This window comes from Stegostoma tigrinum, chromosome 29, assembly GCF_030684315.1.
Source record: "Stegostoma tigrinum isolate sSteTig4 chromosome 29, sSteTig4.hap1, whole genome shotgun sequence".
In the NCBI taxonomy this organism is placed as follows: Eukaryota; Metazoa; Chordata; class Chondrichthyes; order Orectolobiformes; family Stegostomatidae; genus Stegostoma; species Stegostoma tigrinum.
In genome coordinates, this window is record NC_081382.1 from 10783184 (window position 1) to 10795426 (window position 12243).

Sequence of the window (12243 nt, forward strand, 5' to 3'; positions counted from 1 at the left end):
GTGCAGAGGAGATTTACTAGGATGTTGCCTGGTATGGAGGGAAGGTCTTACGAGGAAAGACTGAGGGACTTGAGGCTGTTTTCATTAGAGAGAAGAAGGTTGAGAGGTGACTTAATTGAAACATATAAAATAATCAGAGGGTTAAATAGGGTGGATAGGGAGAGCCTTTTTCCTAGGATGGTGACGGCGAGCACGAGGAGGCATAGCTTTAAATTGAGGGGTGAAAGATATAGGACAGATGTCAGAGGTAGTTTCTTTACTCAGAGAGTAGTAAGGGAATGGAACGCTTTGCCTGCAACGGTAGTAGATTCGCCAACTTTAGGTACATTTAAATCGTTGTTGGATGACCATATGGACGTACATGGAATAGTGTAGGTTAGATGGGCTTGAGATCGGTATGACAGGTCGGCACAACATTGAGGACCGAAGGGCCTGTACTGTGCTGTAATGTTCTATATGTAACATTGTCAAGGTCCACTGAGAAATCTGTGCTTGTTAAATTCTGAGCTCATGTGATTTTCAAGTTTTTGTGGCTACGCCATGGGCAGCATATTTTCAGCTTCTGCGTTTACCAAGATTTTAGCTACTGGCCCCAATGTGGCTCATCTTGGTAATGCTCACTTTGATAACAAGGGTGTGTAACTGTACTAAAAGTGCTACCGAACTGCAAGCTGCAATTGTTGCTAAGAGTGCAAGTGTCTGCTCTTTTTAGTTTGGTTGGTTGAAACTTGACATTGAGAGAAACTGAAACAGATTGAAAAATATTATTGAGGGCGTGGAACATTTGACGCAGAGAGAAGGCAAAGAAATTAACTTGTACCTGATGATAGTGATCTTAATATTTAACCAAATGAATGTATAGGTGGAAAGTTGAGGCAATAATGTATAACAAGAACACACTGTGCAACTATTTAAATGATAGCTTGTGTTTATATCCTGTTGAACATGCAGTTGTAATGCAGATAATGAAAATCTACTACCTTTCAGCCATAGGTCCCCTTCATGAACATAATGTTTAATAATTGACTGGATCGTTTGCTATTCCTTGAGTTTGATGGATATTATGAAGGATAAATGTTACATTAAATTGTTGATCCAAAAACATGAGAGTAAAGTTGAGTAACATTTGGCCCTATCATTTTACCAATTAGGCACTCCAGTGGGTGGTTAGCAGTTGGAATTGTTTGTGAGAAAACTATACTTGAAGCCAGGGCATTAGATTTATTTGTAAAATAAATGTATTTGGAAGATGGGAATGTCATGATTGCAAGGTCAGATCAAATGGGCATGAGGACCTTCTTTATCTAATTTGTGACCTGTCAAAATCGTTTAATGAAGTTACCAGTCTTTTACCTTATCCCCGTGATTTAATTATGTCTTCTGAGCAGTGCCGACAAATACATTCTGTGGACTGGAATCCTATATCGAGCTTTTGAAAAGTCTGTGTTTATTTGTAAAAATGTTCCCCTTTTTGCCTTTGAGGAGATGCATACAGCCCTTAGTGGTGCTTGTTATGAAGTTTGCTCAAACATTGAAAAAAAGAAGCCTTTCACCATCAGGAAGCGTTTATTTTTGTAATATTTCTCCATTGATACATTTTAGGAATATGTTTGATGGTGCTGTAACAATGAAAATAAAAATAAATGGTAAAGGTGAAACTTCTATTTACTCAGATGTAAGCAAAGATGAATGACAAGTTTACAATGTTGAAGGTGAATTCGCAAAGTTTGTAATTTTCAGTCAGATAGTGAAATCTTAGCCTCATGACTATGATGGGAAGAATAATACCTGCCATCAGGAGGCAGGAGGTTGGTGGGGCTGGGGTGAGATGCAGTAAAATAGCTGGGAGATGCACCCAGGATGGTCCACCTTATTCATGGGGAGGTTTCTCACCAGCAGACTGCAAAATGGATCAACATTCAGCTGATTTGAGTAATCAAGGGTCCCACCGAGAGAGACTGCAGATGTTCTGCCATTGGAACTCACCGGGGCTTCTTCACATTTGGTTCAGTTTTCAAGTTTGCCATCAGTTTGCACAACTTTATATTTGTGCAGCTCACTGGTCCAGGGGTATGGCTCTCGCTGTGGACCTTTTATTGACTAAGTACGTGAGAGGTCCCCAGTTTCAACTCCTGGACCAGCCCTTCTGCCATGCCCCTTCCCGCCTGAGATGCTGCTTCATCTTCTCGTGTGCCTCAGCAGTAGCGCCTGTGCTTCAAGCCCAGAAGACCCATGTTCAAGTCCCACCTGATAGACGTGGATAACGTGTCAGTCTGAAAAGGTTGATATTAATTTGTCTGCTGACAGCAGGGCAGCTTTCCTGCATCAGTAGGGAGACCACCAGCTTCATGGAGTGAATTTCCCTGTGGGCACTCAGTGGCTGGTAAAATCTTAGCCGCAGGATGGGGCCTGGTCAGGTTAGTCTCTGTAATCCCAGTGGCCTGCCATCCCCGGGGGTGTTTGCCGAGAAATCATGGGACCTTCTCCCTCGTACATCCTGAATTTTGATTTGCCCTTAACATCCATGAGGAAATTTCCATCATAAGGCTCCCCCAATGTTTAAAGCCTCTGCTATTCTTCCTTGGCATAGGAATGGATGGCCCAGTGAATAGGGTGGTGGGCCCGATATTTAGGAGGCCACCTGCAGTGCACTTGCTGAGCCTGTCAAATGGAGATTTGAAAAAGCAGGGTAAGACCCAATGCGATTGGGTAAATAATGAATGAACGTTTTTGCTGTTTGGTGAACTTCAAGAGTGGGTGCAAATATAAGATAATCACAAAAAGAATGAAGGCACAGGCTTGAACAGCTTATTTTTTATGTATAGAGTGGTTGGAATTACGTCATTGGTAGCAAAACAGAACATAAAAGGATCCTTGGAGTTTAGACAATTGTGATCTTAAAGTACGTTCCACTCAATGAGGCAATTTTGAGTGCAGTCACTGATGTACTGTAGCCCGTTTGTGCAGAGCATGGCCTCTCAAGCTGCAGTGTCAGGTCTTCATTTCTTTCAAAGGGATTCTTTATAACCTTTGCTCATCCGCTACCAACTTACAACTCCAAAAAAATTACATTTTTCAGTGCTTAACTGACACAAGCACAAGATTTTCTTTTTTCTGTGTTTGGTGTTGCTGCTTGTTGACAAGCCCAGTTTGCAGGATTGTATTTCGTCACGATTAGGGAGTAGGCCACCAATGTAAGATCTACCCAATGGTGCTCATGAGTCTGTTGGATCCAGTCTACACACTGCAGTGCAAAGATAACCAGCTTGTGGCATCTATATTGCATCAATGTGGGAGTAGGAGCAATTCTCCCATTTAAGACGCGTGGTGGATTCTTGACATCCCTCAATTTAGCTTCAATTTTCCTCTGGAAAGAGTATTGTGTCCTCAGGTTAAACTCACCACCAAATATCTCTGTCTCATGAGAGAGCAGCCATGTGGTCCATTGGGACTGGGGTGACTTTATTTTTGTTTTGAATTATTCATGAGATGTAGCATTTGTTGTCTATGACTAATTGTAGTTAATCGTCAACTGTACTGTGTCTGGAGTCACATGTAAGGATGTTGGCTTCCTTCCCAAAAGGATATCAGTGATCCAAATGGTTTACTAATAACAATCAGTGGTGATTGTCTGGATGCCATTAGACTACCTTTTAATTCCAGAATTATATTGAATTCAAATCTCCCAGAACATCAAACTAGGTTTTGGATTACTAGCCCAGTGACTTTACTATTACTCCTCTGTGTGTTTCAAAATGGACTATGAGTGACATAAGGCTGTACTGAATATTCTGGGGCATGCTATCGCTCTGGACAGCTACAGCAAAGGATTACATGTGTTATTCAGGGAACCACACTGGTTCCTTGTTGAGAGGTTACAACTAGCTGTGAGCACGCCACATCAGAGTGATAATGATCAGAGAAGCTGACATTAACTAGTGCACTCAAGAAATGTTGTTGCAGAAGCCCTCAACAAGTGTTATGTGATGTGGAGGTGCCAGCGTTGAACTGGGTTGGACAAGGTCAAAAATCACCAGCTTATTGTGCAGCAGGTTTATTTGAACCCACAAGCTTTCCACATGTTGTCTCTTCCTCAGGTGTAATGAGAGAAGAGTCATCAAGACAGAATTTATAAGTAAAAGATTAAAGGATTATATAACTGATGCAAATGTATTTAATCCCGAAATTGGCTGGAGTCAGCCAGTCAATTTAGGCTTATATACATTGGCATCAATTTACATGACCTTTGACCTTTTATTTATAAATTCTGTGTCTTGACACTTCCTTTCCCATTACACCTGAGGAAAGGGCCCCGCTCCGAAAGCTTGTGTGTTCAAATAAACCTGTTGACCATAACCTGGTGTTGTGTGATTTTTGACCAAGTGTTATATAATAGATTGTTTCTAAGTGGCTGGTTATTAGCCGCCACTTCTGATATTCCTACTCCATTGAAGCCTGTGGAATAGCAAAGCAGTTACGTCACCTTGCTTTCTTTCGCTGTCACTGCTTATTGCCTTCCTTATCGAGGGCTGTTTTCAAAACCTGTCAATCAACTTCTGCTACAGCTTCATGAGCAATCCATGGGCGCTAATTATTTCTCCAGAATTTGATCACACCTTCCTCTCAAGGTTTTTTTCCAATCTCCAGATTGAATATGCAATCTCTCCAAGCTGTTGCAGGATTTATATTCTGCAGGCAATTTCCCAACACTTCTCATACTCCTTTATGCAAATTTAGTTGACTCCAGACATTCTGATACAACTAGACTCAGTACCTTCACCCCATTGTTCCGTCTGAGCTCAAAATCTAGAAGCAAATTACTGCCTTCCTTGACCAGAACTTCCTGTGTGACTTGCAGTCAGTGACATACTTTTGAAATTTGCCTCTGTACAGTGTAGGAGAGGCAGCAAACATTGTGTGCACAGCAAGATCCCATATTCACCATGTAATAATCAATTACTTGCTCAAACAGTGTTGAATTAAAGGATAAATATTGAACAGGATTCTGGAGATAACCTGCCTGTTCTTCTTTGAAATGGTGATTTGGCATCTTTCATTACTACTTGAGAGGGTGGAAGGGGCTTCAGTTCAATATCTCATCAAAAAGATGGTGCCTCTTTTCCTGAGTACTGCACAACTTTGTTACTTTTCTTTGCATGAATATCTGGGTGAAAAATAATGAACCCAGAACTTCATCCTTATCTAATCATGTCAGTGTTCCTTCGTACATGCTCCCAACATGAGGGACATCCCTCTTTGGAAGGTTGCTTCGATGAGACTGGAAACTTGCATGCAGAATTGAGGCGCAAGGTATTTTTCAAAATCAAATGACCTGTGTGGCATTTGGGTGGAATTATCGGCTTCTCAGTACATGATTTGATTCATAGGTCAACCACAGAATGTTAAACGTGACAAGAGAATTTAACCAAAAACCTGTTTCTCATCACTTATTTCCTGATAAGTAATGTCAACCTGATCTGTAGTGGGTACTTGAACCTTTCACAGCACATCATTGAACTCCCAATGCAGCCAGCACACACAATGACATCATTGGTATTTTAATGAATGTATGGGTCAGGAAACTTGGCATTGTTCTGCAGCTAAAATGTCTCAGTGTCACCAATTAGAAGTAGGACAAAGAAGGTCAACCTGTCCAAAATTTGGATGAAAGATGATAAATGTACATCATCAAGGAACTTGCTTTCAGTGAACACGTTGTGAAAATCTTAGCATTTGGTGCAGTAATAGAGAATGTTACTGTTGTGATCATCGGATTTTATTTTCTTTTTTCTTTCATTGAATATGGGTTTTACTGATAAGACCAGCAATTGTTGCCCATTTCTTGAACTGAGAAGCTCGCTAAGACTTTTGAGAAGGTAGTTAAGGGTCATTCAGATTACTGTGGGTCTGGATTCACATGTCAACTAGACCGGGTAAGAATGGTATATTTCCTTCCTACAGATCCTTTCCCTGGGTTTTTACAGCAATCAATGATATTTGCTGTGACATCCTTATGGAAGCCGGCTTTCAATTTGTGCTCTCTTAATATCATCATTGGGATTTCAACCCAACTCCCCAGAGTATTAGCCTGGATTTCTGCATTGGATTACTGGTCCAGTGACATTATCATTACGCAGCTATTACATTGAAAATTCGCATTGTGTTATTTGTGTCACTTTATTAGCAACTTCGGCTGCTCAAAAATGAAATGCAGACACTGCCAGCAACATGAACAAGGTTGCATGTATTTAAGTGCTGCTGAGATGGTTTAAATGGGTGACATTTGACTGCTAATTTTTCTTTTTTGTTCTAAAATTGTTTCTTGCATCAGTGGTTACTATCCCGGAGATGATTTGACAAAGCAGTTGATGGGTGGTGCCATCTGAACCAGGCTGTTATTGTGGAACCCTGCCAGACTTAAAATAGCCCTGTGTTCAATGGGTCTACGGTCACTGTATTGGCACAATGTTGTGGTTTTAAATTGTGAGACCAGCAACTACTTTGGATTTAACGAGTCAGCTTTGTAGTTTATTCAGATTCAGTGCTATTTTCTTGCACAAATTGTTTTGGCTGATAGACAGAGGTCTGGATTAATTCCTATCGGGGAGTCATGTGAATATGCATCTTTGTACTGCAGTATTATTGGGGCTGTCGAGTCTCTTCAATCAATCAGCCCACAGAATTTATTCAAGCACCAGTGAGAGAGGCTGTAATTGTGCCTGTGGTGCTCTGTTTGTCCTTGTTCATTGCAGAGTTCCACAGCATTCGGTTTGATCAGCCTTGCCTTTCCCATTGATTGCCTCGCATATGTGACTCACTTTTACAGGAGCTACTGTCATCCAAGTGCAGCTGACCACTGAAGACAACAGAGCCACCCCAACCCCAACATTACAAATTCCTCCTGTGTGCCTGTGGCAGTACACCGAGACCATATGCCACTCCAATTTTGTATCTGCACTCTCCATTGTATACTCTTTTTGAAAATGGTCGATTAACTGAGGTGGGTAAACTATTGGATAAGGTGGATAAAGTAGTATTTCCTCTATCGGTGGTGTTATTTATCAAAGGGACATTACATTAAAAATGAAAATCAAAGTTTTCAATGGTGACACGAAACACTCAAAGCATGGTTAAAATCTGAAAACAAACACAGGGAACGCTGGAGAAACTCAGCAGGTCTGGCGGCATATGTTCCAAGAGAAAAACAGAGTTAACGTTTTGAGTCCAGTATGATTCTTTGACAGAACAGTGTTCTGCAGAAACGTTAACTCTGTTCCTCTCCCCACCAATGCTGCCACACTGACTGAGTTTCTCCAACAGTCTGTGTTCGCTTCAAATTGCTAGCATCTGCTATATTTTGCTTTTGCTATTAGTTCAAATTTGGGTCGCTATCAAAATGGAGCAGAAATTGAAAGATTGGGGAATTAATTTTATTTTTGTTTGGTAAGAACACTGGAAGTTACATAATCTAGGTAGCTATGCCCAGGGAATAGGACTTAGAGAATGAATGACCTGTTTATATTCTTCGAAGACCTAGGGTCAGTTTCTTTACATTCAGCTTCACATCATTGAAATCAGGGTCTGAGGCATAGGCTTTGGTTCTAAATGAATACCTGTCCTGTATACTTTAAAATCAGAGATTCATATCAAGAGCAAAGATTGCATGGTTTATTGTTTATGGTATTACAAGAAGCAGAGGGCATGGATTGAATTCACAGCAAACATGTTGTGTATTAATTTATGTGTTTCATATAACATAAAACAGTTTCTCAGTTTTCAGTTGGCTTTGTCTCACTGTTGTATTTGTTGGATTATTTATACTGCCTTAAGAAGCACAGGAGACACATAAGAACATAAAAACTAGGAGCAGGAGTAGGCTGTTTGGCCCTTCGAGCCCGGTCCACCAGAGGGCTGATTTCATACATTGTTCCTTTTGCAAAAGCAGGTCAACACTGTTTAGATGTTTTAAAATCTGGGGCCGTGGTGCTGTTCCCTGGGGCACAAATTTAAAATAATTAGGATAAGAAGTAAACGGAAAAGAAATCTTCCTTATCTAACAAGTGGTCAAGACTTAGACTGAGCTGCTTGAACAACTGGTAGTGGCAGGTTCATTCCCAATGGTAGTCGACTGTTATGGGAAAAATAGAAAACACAATAACAGGGAAAGGGCAAGCAAAAACACACCAAGTGAATTGCTAATTCAGAGAGCCAGTAGGGACACAATGGGCCAAATGGCCTCCTCAATTCTGTGTAAATACTGTAGAAGTCAGACACAACACTGATTAATGTACCACAAATTCACTTATAATATAAGGATGTCATGCCCCCACCCCTCCCAAATCAGTGTCCAGAATTCAATTCTGCAACAGAACATGAGCCTATGATGTAGCCTACTATTTAATTTGCCCTTTTGCCGTTTTATACTGGAATCTTTCAATATTCTGATGCTGCCTCAGTGAAGATTCAGTGTCGAGCACAGTGGGGAGGCACCTCTTGCTATTTTACTGAAGAGCCCTTGTGTCTATAACCTGAACCCCTACACCCTTGCTCCCTCTCATCCAATGACAAAGCCCAACCTGTCCCTTCTCTGCTTCTTTGTGACATACAGGTTCTTTTGACATTGGACAGACAGTAGTCAGAGAGTCCAGAAGATGAATTGGGGGAATGGGGTGGTGCTTAGTGGGCACATTCCAATTGTGAAGGTGATGAACCTTGGCAGAAGTGGGAGGGTATGGAGTGAACATTTCTGAGGATGGGAGCAATTATGCCAATCTAGTTGACAGGGGAGGACAGCTGGGAGATTGAGAGTTCTTTTTAATTTGCAGAGTTTGCTGGGAGCTGGTTAAAATGTGAGGTTCTCAGCCTCAGTGTTTCAATTGTGAAACAGTCCAGATATATTGTTATTTCATCATGGACGCCAACAACTGCATTATGTTGTTTCCACTCTTTAGTGTGATTAATTTATTTGTGATGATCCTCTGTGACTATTTCAGAGGTTAACTTAAGAGTGAATAGTTCCATTGATCAGTTTACCGTACACTTCCACTTTGATGTCTACAGGCATCCCACACTGCCAGTCTGTGTGTTCTGCAGTGTTTCTAGTTGTCCATTTCTCCACCTGTCTGAGTTGCTGTCACTTAATGTTGGCCACATCATTCCTGTTTTCTCACTATGTTGACGTTCCTCTTGACTTTCTGGATTATCAGTGAGATTGTAATGTTGAAACACAAATGTGGATCAGCTGACAATTCCGACAAGAAAAGACCAGTTAACATTGCAGATATCAGCCCTCTATTAGAGTAGGTGATCAGACGGACTTATAATGTTAACTTAATTCTTCTCCCCAGAGGTACCAAGTGACCTGTCGCACATTTCCAGTTGATTCTGTTCTGTTCTGTAACTTCATTTTTATCCATTCTCAGGATATGAAATTCACTATCAAGGTTGATATTTATTCGCCGTCTCAGTTTTCCTTGAGGAGAACTTCCTGAAATGCTGTGGTCTGTAAGTGCTGGGACTCCCAAGGTGCTGTTCTGGAGACTGTTAGAAGAGTTTTGATTCGGATGGAACAACAGCAACATACACCCAAACCTCTATGATGTATAGTTGGATGGAGACTTGTAGGTAGTAGTATTCACATGCACTTTTCAGTTTTTTCAGCTATGTTACAACAGTTGCAAGACCAGCAATTATCCCTTATCGTCTTTGAGAAGGTGGTGATGAGCTGCCATCTTGAACACATGGGTGGCATTCTAAGCCACTTCGTAGCATAGAAGGGCCATTCATGTTGCTGTCGGTCTAGATTGGTGTGTAAGCCAGACCAAATATGGATGGCAGGTTTTCTTTCTCAAAGGATTTTCATGAACCAAATTAGTTCTGGTCATCATTACTGAATGGCATTTTTTTTCCCCGGAGTTATTTATTTAATTGAATTGAAGTATTTGCAGTGGTGGGATTTAATCACATGATGTTAAGCATGTTTAAACCGTGAGGAGATGATAGCCTATTGATATTATCACTGCACTATTAATCCAGAGCCTGAGGCAGTATTCTGAGGATCTGAGTTCCAATTATACCAATGCAGATGGTGGAATTTGAATTGAATAAAAATAAAATCTGGAATTAAGCATCTAATGATGACCATGAATCCAATGTCAATTGTCAGAAAAAAAGAAAAATCTGGTTCACTATTGCCCTTTTCGGAAGCAAACTGCCATCCTTACCTGGTCTGGCCTGTGGCTGCCATAAGTTTCTTGAATTGATGAAACTGAGAAGCAGTATATTCAGATAGATGCAAGTTACTGCTTTTGATCTTCTCTGGATGTCATGGCTAATGTTTATCCTTCAGACAATTCCAGACCCACAGCAAAATGGTTGCCTCTTAACTGCCCTCTGGGCAATTAGGAATGGGCAACAAATGCTGGGTTGACTAGGAATGCTGTCATCCCATGACTGAGAAAAATAAAACTATTCTCTTATACAGCTAAAATTGTTTTCCAGGTTATTAGTCATGGTTTTTGAGTTTCGAGTTCGGTGACATAACCTCTATGCTAGTGCACCTTAAACCTTACCCTTTAAGTGTTGGATTTGGTCAAGGATTAGGCTTTCCGTTATAATACTGCAAATTGTACTTGTTTTACTGGCCATTAGTTAGTGCCTTTAACCCGACATCCATCCACTCCTTTGCCGTCTGTTTATTCCGACCCCTGCTAATTTGTTGAAGTGGTTTTGACCAGTCCAAGGGATTGCCCATTTTTCAACATACACCATTCTCCAGTGCACTAATTTCCTTTTTCCCATTCTCTGTGTTTGACTGTTGTGTTGTTCTCTCATTAGAGAGAGACAGCTGGCGGTAATTTAACCTGAGGGTTTGGAGGTATCAGAAGATCTTACGCTATTCACATGCATAATTAATGCTGTTCAAAAGCTGTGAGAGCATTTTAACATTATTGTGTTATAATCATTGTTAAATATTGTCGTTTCCGTGAGTTATTAATTGAACTTTGAATATTGTGTCTGGGATGGTGTCAATATGAACAGCCAATAGATTTTTCGTTGAAGTGTCTTGACTTGGTACTCAAGCCCGTATGGCTAAGGGACAGACTTGACAAACAGGTTTTTATTCCAGCTATCATTTTCACATGTTCACAAAGTAAAAATTTCAATCATTTTGTACATGATAAGGTATTTTGGCAGATTAACAGAAGCTGTTGCACAGGACTCCATCAGATCATATTAGTCCAAGCTTCCATGCACTGCATATTTTAAAATGAGATAGCAGCTGCAGATAGAGGAATCATAAATCCAGGCTTAATGTTGGGTTGCATCTGCTGGGAGTCTGTTGTTGAACACCGATTGATGTTAGGATCAGAGTGAAGGAGCCCATCATTTTCTTTACACTGGCAGAAACTCACACTCTATTGGCCATACTTGAAATTCCTCAGTAACTGGTAGTATTCAAGGTGGAGGGTGAAATTATAGGAAAAACAGAAGGGCCGAGCAGGAGATCAGAAATTACCTGTTGATCTGCTTTTCGAAAGAAGTTGAGGTTTGTTGGAGGACCAATGTCTGTTCCGTGGTGCTCCAAGCCTGTGTACCACAATGGGGTCCCACTTCTACTGGCAACTCAGATACCTGTGCTCTCATATTATGATATGTCATTGAATTATGTGATATAAGTTGAATTCATGTGTGCTTTATCCCTGTTTTTGGCTGCCATCAAGTTTCTTGAATTTGTGAAACCAAGAAACTGTTTATTCAGGTAGATGTAGTAACTGGTTTTGATCTTCTCTTGATGTCACAGCAAATGTTTATCCCTCAGACAACTCCAGAAGGTAGCAGATGATCAGGGAGTTATTTCTTTTGTCTGCTGTTTGTGAGACCTTGCTGTGCATGTCTTATTTTCTGTGCAATCTTGGGATGTGAGCATCATTTGCAAGGCCAGCATTTATCCCTCAGCCCTAATTTCCCTCTGAGCACCGTGCTTACAGAGGTTAGTTCAAAGTCAAATGCATGGCTGTGAGTCTGAACTCAACATGTCACGTGAACCAAGTCATGGTTGATTTCCTCCTCTGAAGTAGATTTGTGAACCAGATGGGTTTCTTTGACAGTCCAGTAGTCTCATAACCATTATTAATATAGCTGGTATGTCATTCGAGTTGGCACCTTTACAATACAACAGAAATGGCATTTAAGAAAATTCTCTATTGGCTCTAAAACCATTTGGGACATTCTGAGGCCATT

General features: G+C 40.8%; 1 protein-coding gene across 2 annotated transcripts in view; it reads left to right on the plus strand.

Annotated features, from left to right (window-relative positions):
* Positions 1 to 12243, plus strand: part of brinp1 (bone morphogenetic protein/retinoic acid inducible neural-specific 1) — a 324767-nt gene that overhangs the window by 6176 nt on the left and 306348 nt on the right. The window contains exon 2 of one of the 2 annotated variants that reach the window (XM_059638168.1): positions 6827 to 7000. The exons of the other annotated variant lie outside the window; for it this stretch is intronic. The gene's annotated coding sequence lies outside the window, so the exon portion shown is untranslated. The remainder of the gene's footprint in view (positions 1 to 6826; positions 7001 to 12243) is intronic. 2 annotated transcript variants of the gene reach the window in all.